The sequence below is a fragment of the Panthera pardus genome, unplaced genomic scaffold (assembly GCF_024362965.1).
Source record: "Panthera pardus isolate Hobbes unplaced genomic scaffold, ASM2436296v1 HiC_scaffold_18, whole genome shotgun sequence".
Lineage (NCBI taxonomy): Eukaryota > Metazoa > Chordata > Mammalia > Carnivora > Felidae > Panthera > Panthera pardus.
The window spans coordinates 26,655,681-26,667,213 of record NW_026526743.1 but is presented as its reverse complement, the minus strand read 5'-3'; the positions used below and the strand labels follow the sequence as shown (position 1 = coordinate 26,667,213).

General features: G+C 45.9%; 1 long non-coding RNA gene across 1 annotated transcript; it reads right to left on the bottom strand.

Moving 5' to 3' along the window:
• Positions 1-394: 394 nt before the first annotated feature.
• LOC109270970 (uncharacterized) lies at positions 395-11,040 on the bottom strand. Its single transcript, XR_002081771.2, has 2 exons — positions 10,650-11,040; positions 395-1,742 (listed from the first exon to the last, which is right to left on the bottom strand). It is a non-coding gene; the product is annotated as an uncharacterized LOC109270970 (long non-coding RNA).
• Positions 11,041-11,533: the final 493 nt, after the last annotated feature.

Sequence of the window (11,533 nt, the reverse complement as noted above, 5' to 3'; positions counted from 1 at the left end):
GCAAGCTAAGACCCATGGATTCCAGTCTCTGAATTGATGTCCTCAGCACCAAACAGTTACTGTCTAAGATTTGAAATTCCATATTGAACATAGGCAGGAGGGTGAGTCAGGGGGCAACCTGCCGGTGGGACAGACACCATTCCAGGGGAACAAGGAATCTCCTTCCAGAAACTCCTTGTGTGGGACGTAAACAGGCCTTCCCCAGACCACCGGCAGAGGGGTTGGGGGGGCCTGAGCCACTGGATTCCCCAAAGCGACAAGAGATCTGTTATGCAGGCTACTTCCCAGAGACAAAACAGCAAGTTTTGCTGAGGATGATGGTGCCCACACTCTGTCTGGAGAGAAACGTGCCCTCTACGCACCATGTAGCCAGTCAAATTTATATACACATACATACATATATATACAAATTTAATTTTGTTCCGAGCCTCTATTATGCTAGGTAGCAGAAATGTCAGGCCAACTGGGAGCACTCACCCTTTTTCATAGGTTGCCCCTAATTTCTGGGGGGTTTACCCAGGACTTATTATTGAGGACCCAGAATCCCGTCTGTCTGGGGGCCAGCCCTCCTCAGTGCTCTCAGTGTAGGGTCTCTCTTTGTGGTGTGATCATTTCACTGCTCCTCACTCTTGGAAGCTGCCTGGGGCCCTGGCGTTTTCTTGGTGCTTTGCCATGGCCCCAGAGTCCTTCCTGGGAAGAGTCCCTCTACAGACCACCGATGGCGGCTTCAGGGCTTCCCCTCTGCTCTCTCCCCTCCCCCCCACCCCTGGGGGAGGGGTGTTGGTCTTACTCTTCCTGTGCCCCTTCCACCTTTAGTCAGCTTCTCCTTTCTGTGTGTCCAAAGGCACAGGCTTTTGGATCTCAACAGTCAGGAAAAGAATATTTATTCCTCCGCTTTCATCACATCCTTTCCCGGAGGCATCCAGCAAGTCTGGGCTTCGCTGCCTGAATATGGCAACAGCAGCCACGGGTGGGTCTGGATTCTTCTCTGTTGAGGCCCTGGGATCCTTTGGATTGTTCTGTGCCAGATATTTGCTTCTTCATTTGGTTCCCTCCCCAATTATTAAAGCAAAACAAAACAAAACAGCCACAAGCTCTCTGGCTCTGCAGCAGTCCTCGCCCAGCACGGTCTCTGGAAAGCCATTGGTGTTCTCTGCCAGAGGCCTTGCTGCCCCCACGCTGCTCTGCCATGGGCATGGGGCACGGGAGATGGACCACAGGTGTGTGCACGGTGAGTGTGTTGGGGCAACTGGGAACTGGGAAACTTGCCGGTCCCTCACTCGTCCCTCTGGCTCTCTCAGTCCAGGGCTCAGAGATGTTGTTTTCTTGGCCACTATCTGGTTTCTGTGCCTTGGATAATAGATTACTAATGGGGAAAGGCTGTTTTGCTTATAGTTATTGCTAAAAATGAAGGGATGTTTCAGGGCCATTTTTCACTTAAGAAATGTTTCCTCCAACCACCAACCAACCTCTTATCCTCCAATAAGCTGTCACCTCCAAAGTAACAGCTTTTTTGTCCTCCTGGTTTTTCTTTCAATCCAAATTCCAGAAACAGAAGTTGCCTTTCTTGGAGATGTAAGAGTTTGTGGTTGGGGCACATGGGTGGCTCAGTCAGTTGAGCATCTGACTCTCAGTTTCATCTCAGCTCATGATCCAGGGGTGGTGGGATCGAGCTGACAGCATGGAACTTGCTTAGGATTCTGTCTCTCTCCCTCTCCCCTTCTCCTCCACTCGTGTTCTCTCTATATAAAAAAAATAAATAAATACAAAAAATAAAAAAAAGATTTTGTGGTTAAGAGATTGGGTTCTGTTTTCACCACTTAACACCTGATAGCTTTGGAGAGGTGCCTTGCATACCCTGAGCCTCAGTTTCCTCATCTGTACACTGAGAGTGCTAACAGCACCTGCCTCAAGGAACTGCTGTGAGGATTAGATGAGTGAATAATGAGAAGTGCTTAGCCCTCTGTCTGTGGCACAGCCAGGCCTCAGTGCAATTCGGCCTAAATAGTCATGTGACAAAATTATTACTTCCCTCTGGCTCTTGGAACTGATGAGGAAACTGACATCAGGGATTCAAGATTTTAAACTAAAGACAATGCTCATGGAGGAAGTGAGAAAGGGAAATGCTCAAGATGTCAGGCCACATGACATCATCTCAACTATAAACAGCAGCGGAGCTAACAAATCCCCTCATCCTGTAAAACAAGGTGCCCCTTCCTTTATGTCACTTGAAGGATAAATAGAGCCCCACCCCTTCCCCCAACAGAGGCAAAGGGAAGCAACTGGAGAACCAAGTTTGTACCAACGGAGAGGGAGCACCCAGGTGGGTGCCTACTGCTCTACCCCACCTGTGTTTGCAATTGCCCCCCAGCCTGCCTTCGGCAACTCGGGGGCTGGAGTCCCCACCACGGGCTTCTGAGTCCCCACTTTGGCAGGCTCATGGATAATCCTGCAGTGTGGACTGCCAGGATGGGGTACTTGGACAAGGGAGAAACAGAGAAACACCTTTGTCCATGGATTGCAGAAGCATCCCTTGGCATTCCAAGGCTGGACGCATCCTCTGGAGTCCAATGCCTCCAACCTCTCTCTGCCTTGATCAGACAGCCCGGCTTCTTAGCCACCCATGACTAATCATCATCATTCATGTTTCTTTTGAGCATTTATCACACGTGTGGCACTTTTTTTCTGAATACTAGTCACTCCTCATACCAACACAACAAGGTCCCTGAGACTTCCTCCAAAACCCTGTCCCAGAGGCCCTACAGGAAGAATCCATTGCTCTCTGTGAAGCTGGCAGAAGAGATCAGGCCACAAATATCTGTTGAGCACTTATTGTGTATCAGACCCTGTTCTGAAAAAGACACAGTGTTGCATTGCTGCCTTTAGACAACTAACTTCAAATGGATGAAGGTGGACAAAGGGGAAGTACAGGATGCCGCTGGGAAGAGTTAACCTCCTCCAACGTCCCCAGCACCAGAGCCCAGGCCAGTCACTGAGCAACTGTCTGGTCAATTGCTCCATCTTCTTGGCCACTGTTTCACATCACCATGTGTGCCCTTTCCTCTGGTGGGTAGATGGTTGAGCAACTTCATGGTGAGAGAGTTGGGAATGGATTCTGGTGTGTGTCCAGACTGTGAGCTCCTCAAGGGCAGGGAAATATCTCATACTAGCACTTTAGTGCCCAGTAGAGGACATTCAGGAAACGAAACCATTAACAAAATGAAAAGGCAGCCTACTGATTGAAAGAAAATATTTTCAAATCATATATTCAATAAGGGGTTAATATCCAAAATATATAGAGAACTCCTATAACTCAATAACAAAAAGCAATCAATTAAAAATGGGCAGAAGATTTCAATAGACATTTTTCCAAAGAAGACATCCAGATGGCCAACAAGTACATGAAAAGATCCTCAACATTACTAATCATCAGGGCAATGCAAATCAAGACCATGGTGAGGTATCCCTTTGCATCTGTTAAAATGGCTATTATCGAAAAGACAAGAAAGAAGTGTTGGCAAGGATGTAGAGAAAAGGGAACCCTTGTGCACCGCTGGTGGGAATGTAAATTGCTGAAGCCACTATGGAGATTCCTCAAAAAATTAAAAATAGAAAAACCATACCATCCAGCAATTCCATTTCTGGGTAGTTATCCAAAGAAAACAAGACACTACTCAAAAAGATATCTGCACCCCATGCACACTGCAGAATTATTTATAATAGCCAAGACATGGGAACAACCTAAGTGTCGATGGATAGATGAATAGATAAAGAAAAGTATAGGGGCGCCTTGGTGGCTCAGTCGGTTAAGCATCCGACTTCAGCTCAGGTCATGATCTCATGGTTCATGGGTTCGAGCCCCACATCGGGCTCTGTGCTGACAGCTCAGAGCATGGAACCTGCTTTGGATTCTGTGTCTCCCTTGCTCTCTATCCCTCCCCCCACTCATGCTCTGTCTCTGTCTCTCAAAAATAAACACTAAAAAATTTAAAAATATAAAATTCTATATATAATTCCATTCATGTGGTGACAAATGGTAAGTTTTCATTTTTTAGTGACTGAATAATACTTCATTTTATATGTATATAATGAAATAATATAATATATAATTATATATAACAAAGTATTATTCAATCATAAAAAAGAATGAAAACTTACTATTTGTCACAATTTATCTTGAGAGCATTATGTTAAGTGAAATAAGCCAGACAGAGAAGGACAAATACTGTATGATCTCACTTATATGTAGAATCTATAAACAAAACAAAACAAAACAAAACAAAACAAAACTCATACAGGTAACAGAGAACAGATTAGTAGTTGCCACATGCAGGGTTGGGGTGTGGGCAAAATGGGTGAAGGTCATCAACAGGTACAAACTGCCAATCAGAAAATAAAAAAGTTGTGGGGATATAATGTACAGCTGGTAACTACAGTTGATAATACTGCATTGCATATTGAAGAGTTACTAAGGGAGTAGACGTTAAAAATTCTCATGATAAGAAAAAACAACTTTGTAGCTACGTATGGTGATGGGTGTTAACTTGAGTTATTGGGGTGATTGATCATTTTGCAATGTATACAATGATTGAATCATTATGTTATATACCTGAAATTCTTAAAATGTTATATGTCAATTACACCTCAAAGAAAAAAACACCATGAAATGATGAAATAAAAAAGGAATAAATGTGGATGTGAATTAACACAGGAAGGAACAACGGAGTGGATGAAGGCTTCACCACTGCCTCCTGTAAAATGACATTTTAGGGGACTGGAGCTATTTGCCATTCTTCCCTGTCTGGTGACTGCTTCAGTGTTTGGCTCATGGTAAGCGCTCAATAATATTTGTACAGTGAAGACATGGATACATATCTAGACAGGTATATCTGTCACAGTATACAGTATAGTGTATAGTTATACACTGTATATATACTATGTACATATAGAGTGTATGTACTCTCTAAATATTTGACAGATAAATTAATGAAATTATTAACAATAGGCATACCACTTAGGAAACGACCAAAGTAATTTTTCTCAGCATCTTCTATTAATGTTTACTGGTAACAGATTTTCTTTTTTTTTTTAATGTTTATTTATGTTTATTTGAGAGTGAGAGAGACAGAGCACGGGTGGGGGGGGGGGGGCAGGGGGAGGGACAGAGAGGGAGGGAGACGCAGAATCCGAAGCAGTAACTACACAACTGTTTACTCACTTTTTTGGAATTTCTTAGCAAGGTAAAAAAAAAAAAAAAAAAAAAGCAACAAAACTGAACCCATGGAGAGGAAAAGGGGGCTAAGTCTAAATCTAAAAAATTCTCTATGTGAGCATCCAAGTAGACTAGGAAGTCTTTCAGTTGCCTCCTGCTGGGGCTGGGACTGTCACAGGGAGAGGAGGGGGACCAAGGTGAAGGAGATGGTCCACTAGGCCAGAATGCACAGCATAGCCATCTCAGCCATATTCTCTCTGGGGATTGACTTTTTGCAACATCATTATTCGATTTCCATACGATTTTACAAGATGCAAGGTAAATATTAGTACTTCTTTGCAAAAAGTAGTCATTTAATTTGATGAAATATGGTTCACGGTGATGCATGATGTTTGGACAAGCCAACTTCTACAAAGTCAACATTTATGAGACTCAAAGCAGCTTCCTCTGCTAAATAAAGCCATCCTGCCTCTGCTTAGCTTGAACCTCCGTCAAAGAGAGTCAGAGACAGAATGGGGAAACAGAGAAAGGCCCATCCATAAGCAGGTTGGAGTTGAAAAACCAAGGCTGAGAGCAGACACTCCCTGCCCCAGTAAACCGTCACCCATCCGGCTCTCCATAGTGGTTGCTCAAGAGTTCATGTTCATGATCAATCCCTCTTCTTGCTCTCCACCTCATGTGAAGGCTGAGCAGGGGGAGATATTCCTTTGCCACCCTCCTCAGGAAACTCTTCCTTCCTCCTCCTCCTTCCTCTGTGGGTAGGGATATTTGCTTTAAAGAAAAACACAACGCAAAAACATCAGGAAAGGTGTGGATGTGCAGAGAAAGGGGTCCTTGCTTCCTACTCCACCTGTTCAGGGGAAGGAGAAAGAGGGGTACAATGCTGCTGCTCACCACTCCCCCCCAGCTGTCTGCATCTGGCACCAGCATCAAGCCTGAGGCCACAGGTCAGGGAGCATCATTTGGATACTCATGGAACCAAGTCTGAGTGGCTCCCACCCACCTCCTCTACTCTGTCCCAACCCAACAGAACTTCCCAGCTTGTTCGCCTCCCAGGAGTGACTCAGTGAAGACCTGAATGCTCCCCTGACAAATGGTCATTCTCTCGCCTCTCTGCCCCCCTCCACTGTTGTCAGTTTCTCCTGTGCCCACGTGCAGTCTATACTATTTCTTAAAAATCAGCTTTATTAAGGGGGGGTGTAGGTGGCTCAGTTGGTTAAGTGTCTGACTCTTGATCTCAGCTCAGCTCTTGATCTCAGGGTCATGAGTTCAAACCCCATGCTGGGCTCCACACTGAGCATGAAGCCTACTTAAAAAAAAAAATCAGGTTTACAGTTTATATTAGAATTCACCCTTTTGAAGCATATAGCCTGTTTGTTTTTCAATTTAATTTTACTTATATTATTTTCTTCTCTATTTAGCTTACTCCTGATTCATACAATTTGCTGTCAAAAATAGCAACTCCTGGAGTGCCTGGGTGGCTCAGTCAGTGAAGCGTCTGACTCTTGGTTTCTGCTCAGGTCATGACCTCATGGTCATGGGATCGAGCCCCACATCAGGCTCTGCACTGACAGTACGGAGCCTGTTTGGGATTCTTTCTCTCCCTCTCTCTCTGCTCCTCCCCTGCTCATGTGCACGTGCACATGCGCACTCTCTCAGAATATTTTTTAAAAAGAGCAACTCCAACCTTACTATGCCTTTGAGTTTCTCTTAAGTGTTTTTTTTTTTTTTAAACTGGAGTATAGCTGACATACGTTACATTAGTTTAAGGTGTACAACATGGGATTGGACAAGTCTACGTGTTACACTATGCTCACCACAAGCCTAGCTGCCATCTGTCACATATGACGCTATTACAATACCACTGACTATGTTCCCCATGCTATACCTTTCATTCCCATGTTTTATTCATTTACAACTAGAGATCAGATTTGACAAATACACACAGTATGTAACCACCACTGCAATCACGTTGTATAGAATGTTTCATCACCCCAAAGTCCCCTCCTGTCCCTTGTGGTCCTGCCATGCCCTCACTCCTGGGCCCTGGCGACTGCTGACCTGCTTTCAGTCCCCATCGTTCTGCCTTTTCAAAGTTTCTGATAAGAGGAATCATGCAGCACCTAGAGTTTTGTGGCAGTTTCTTAACCTAATGCTTTTGAGGTTCATCCATAATGTTTTATGTATCAATAGTCTTTCTTTTTTATTGCTGAATATGGATTCATTTTAATTTGCTTATTTCTTCACCAGCTGAGGACATTTGAGTGGCTTCTAGTCCGGGGCTATGAATGAAGCCACTATGAACATTGGGTACAACCTGTATTTTTTTTATTTTGCATCTTTCTTTAAAGAAAGAATGTTTCTTTAAATGTAATTTAAATTACATTTGTCAAATGAAAATTATTTAAAAAAATTTTTAGAGAGAGAGAGAGAATGTGTGTGGGTGAGGGGCAGAGGGAGAGAGAGAGGACCTTAGGTAGGCTCCATGCTCAGTGCAGAGCCCAGTGGGGCTTGATCTCACAGATTAGGATCATGACCTGAACCAAAATCAAGAGTCGGACAATCAACCAACTGAGCCACCCAGGAGCCCGAACAGCATTTTAAAGTGAAACTTCCTATCACTACCATAAATGGAAAACCTTTATAGTCTACCATAAACCAACCAGATAAAAATAGGATACAAAGTCAGTAAATTCTAGCTAGATCCTGTTGCCTGCAATGTTAGATTCTCTACAATTAAAGTGAGAAATAAGGACTTTTTTTCACAAGTGATTTATTGAGGGAGGAATCTTGATGAAGGGGGAGGGAAACAGAAGCTAAGCAAAGGTGTGGGTTCAGCTGAAGGCTAGCCTCAGCCTGCTCCTGTGGTGAGGTCTGGAACATGAATGGTACCTCGCACTTGAACCATCTTGACATATGAACGCTTTTGTCTCCTGCGTTAGTCAGTCATTGCCTGCAGAGTGTCCTGGGGCAGGGGGCGGTAGTAGAATCTCCTACCTATTTCCAGGTGAGGCCATGCCCAAGAGATGGCTGTAGCTGTGAAGTCTTAACAGCCAACACTCACAACAGCTGAGAAGTGAGTGTGTCAACTGGATAGAGAGGTCTGAGCAGGCCAACAGCATCTATTATACCAGCCAAAAGCTTAGACCTGAGGTCTTTAGAGGTTAAAGACCCATTGGCACCAAAAAGAGACCTTCTCCATAATGCAATCAGATGATTGGAAAGTGAATTGAAAAGAGACAAGCTTGGGGCACCTGAGTGGCTCAGTCGCTTAAGCGTCTGACTTCAGCTCGGGTCATAATCTCGCAGTTTGTGAGTTTGAGCCCAAAATGGGGCTCTCTGCTGTCAGCGCAGAGCCCACTTCAGATCCTCTGTCCCCCTCTCTCTGCCCCTCCCCCACTCTCTGCCACTCCCCACTCTTTCTCATGCATAGTCTCTCTCAAAAAATAAACATTAAAAAGAAAAGAAAAAAAAAAAAGACAATCTTTCTCAGTCCCTAATAAACTGTCGCTTGATGCCCTGCCTGGTCCCCTTGCCACCTTCCTCAGCTCCTGTATCCCACATGGTGTCTGTCACACATTTTGGGACACACTGCTGTATGGCTTCAAATGGGGGTCTAGCCCCCATTCTGCCTGCTTAGCTCCCTTGCTCCTACTCAGTGCTTCCCTGTTTCCTAGCTGGGTCATCTAGTAACCTTGGTTTGTTGGAGAGGCTACTCATTATTCGCTCCCTGCCTTTCTATTGTTCTCAATGTTACAGGAAACTGCATCTCCCAGGTTCCCTTGCTGACTGGCTTCCAGATAATTTTGCCCAACAGGAGAAGTTAGTGGAAGACTTGAGGCTTGCAGGAGGGGAGAATAGTGGCATTTCTCCCCTCCTCTTCTGCATTAGGGGGCACTTTCAGCAGTGGCTGTGTCTCTGCTCTGTTTCCACCTCTCAAGAGGACAGCCCTTACGTGGCTCCAGTTCCTGCAGGCAAGCCTTCCCCTGCATGTGGCCAGCTCCCACAGGCAGCCCCTGCTCCCGTCCGGCTTCTGCCTGCCAGGACTAGCACTGACTCTGAACTTTCCCTCCTCAGTGGGCGGGGGGAGGAAGAGGCTTCCTGTTGTTGCTAATGCTTTCCTTTACCTTTTCACGTCTTCCATTTTCTCTCTCTTTTTTTTTTCTTCTTCCATTTTCTGTGTAACCAATTCCTGGTATTAAATTCCCTCTGTTGAAAGATCTAGAGCAGTTTATGGACCCTGACTGATAGGGAGAAGCAGCAAGACAGCAGTGAGCCAACCAAGTATTTACAAAGTTACCAATGATAAGTTCTGCACAAATAGGCTGTCAGGATCATTTGGCTATGAAAGTTGCCCAAAGTTAAGGCCCCAGTTTCATCCCTTTGAAAACTCAGAATATAAAGGGAGAAGGAGGAAGAGGCACAATCCACTGTTCACAAGCCTCCAGAAATTCCCTGTGTGTAAAAAGTCCTGGCCTTGACCTTCCTCCATCCCTTACTTCTTCCTCTCAGCTTAGCGCTAGCCCTTCCTGGCTTCCCTGTTTATCAGGACTAACTCCTTTCTGCTGGCTCTTCAAAAACATTTTTATCTGCCCAGTGGGGCCTCTCGTTAACAACCACGGTATAAAGAAACAGAGATCACACAGTGGGACTTAATTTAGAGCCACATAAACAGATGGTTTTAAGAGACCTGATTCCCTCTGTTATTTCCAAATGGTGCCACTAGGGATGTGGAGGCTTGCGCGTGGCTCTTACTTAACAGACGTAGGGGGAATTACCCTCCAGGTGGGAGAGTCAGGGATGGAGATGATGTGTCTTAGGGATTAAGGCCCAGACTGGACCCCTGTGCTTTGCCCCCTCAACTCTTGCCATTTTCCCCTTAGAAATGGCATGATTAGCAAGAGGGCCAGAAAGGAGTTCGGGGAGGGAAGCCGAAGAACACAGCAGCCTGGTGCTGAAGCAGCCATGGGTGCTGTGAACACCCTTTTGCTTTGGGCATCTTTGGCTTCACCGTCTCCCTTATTGACAGGGACCCTCCAAGCCTGGCACACACGAAGGGCTCCAGAAAGCAGGACCTGTTCCATGCCCTCAGAGTCTTCCCATTTGTGACATATCTTTAAAAAGAAAAAATAACACTGTGTAGGTTTGTCACTGTCTATGGATTTCACCCCCAATTGGGCAAAACCAACCAGATGACATTGGACAGGGATCCCACCAGCAGCCCACCCTCCCTGGGTCTTGGCTTTCTGAAGGGCATGGCTGGTCAGATGAGGGATGGCGGTGAGGAACAGCTGCAGTATTGCCCCAGGAAGGACTTAACAAAAGAGAAATGGCAAATATAGGTCCAGGAGTAAGTTTGGGGAACATGAAGAAACAAGGGACTAAGGCTGGGTTTCTTCCCTCTTTCTATTTCTGTAAGCGTTCATTGAATACTTACTGTGTATCAGACCACAGTGCTTGGCCCATCGCATGCCTTCATTCATCTGAACTTCACAGCAGCCCCGGGAGTCAGGTGACCCTCACCAGTGAAGAACTGCAAGGCTCAGAGGGGTAAAGTAGCCTGCCAAGGTCACACAGCCACCTGGGGCTTGTGTTGCAAAAGCAATGTTCAGACTCCTCAATCCTGCAGGCAAAACAAACATCTGGAGAGGCCAGGTCAGCTGCTAGAGAGGCAGAGGGTGGGCCCCAGCCTGGGGACGGTGGAAGTGTGCCAAGGAGAGAGGCCAAAATAGTCAGATGAGAATCGAGGAGAGGGGGCAACTGACCGGGTGTGAGCTCTGCAAAACAGATGATTGCTGCTTTTGGAAGCAACAGCAGTGTTCCCCTTTCATCTGGACCTTTGACCTGGAGGCTGTCCCAGGAAACCTCACTTCTTGTTTACCACGGACCCGGACCTGATGAAGATGAAGCGCCTGCTATCCCCCTGAGGCTTACTGAGTGCTATGGGGGACACAATATCAACAAGTAGGATCTCTGTCCTCAAGCCCACAGGGTAAAGAGAAGAGGGACATGTATCCAGATAGAAATTACCAAGCCATGCCTAACGAGAGTGCGCAAACTGTGTGAGACACAGAAAGGAGGGGAATCAGGGAGGACTTAGAGCAAGTGGTCTTTGAGGTGGACCCAGAAGGTGGGCTGGGCTTGCAATTGTTGGATTGAGAGGAAAAGCTAGCTCAGGCTGAGGAAATAGCCTGAATGCAAAGGTGCTCTGAGTAAAGGGGATGGGAATGGCCAGGACAGGTGAGGCGCCAGATGTGGCTGGAGCATGAGCTGTCAGGGCTGGTGCAGGGAAGATGAGCCTGGAAAGGTCATGTGGTAGGT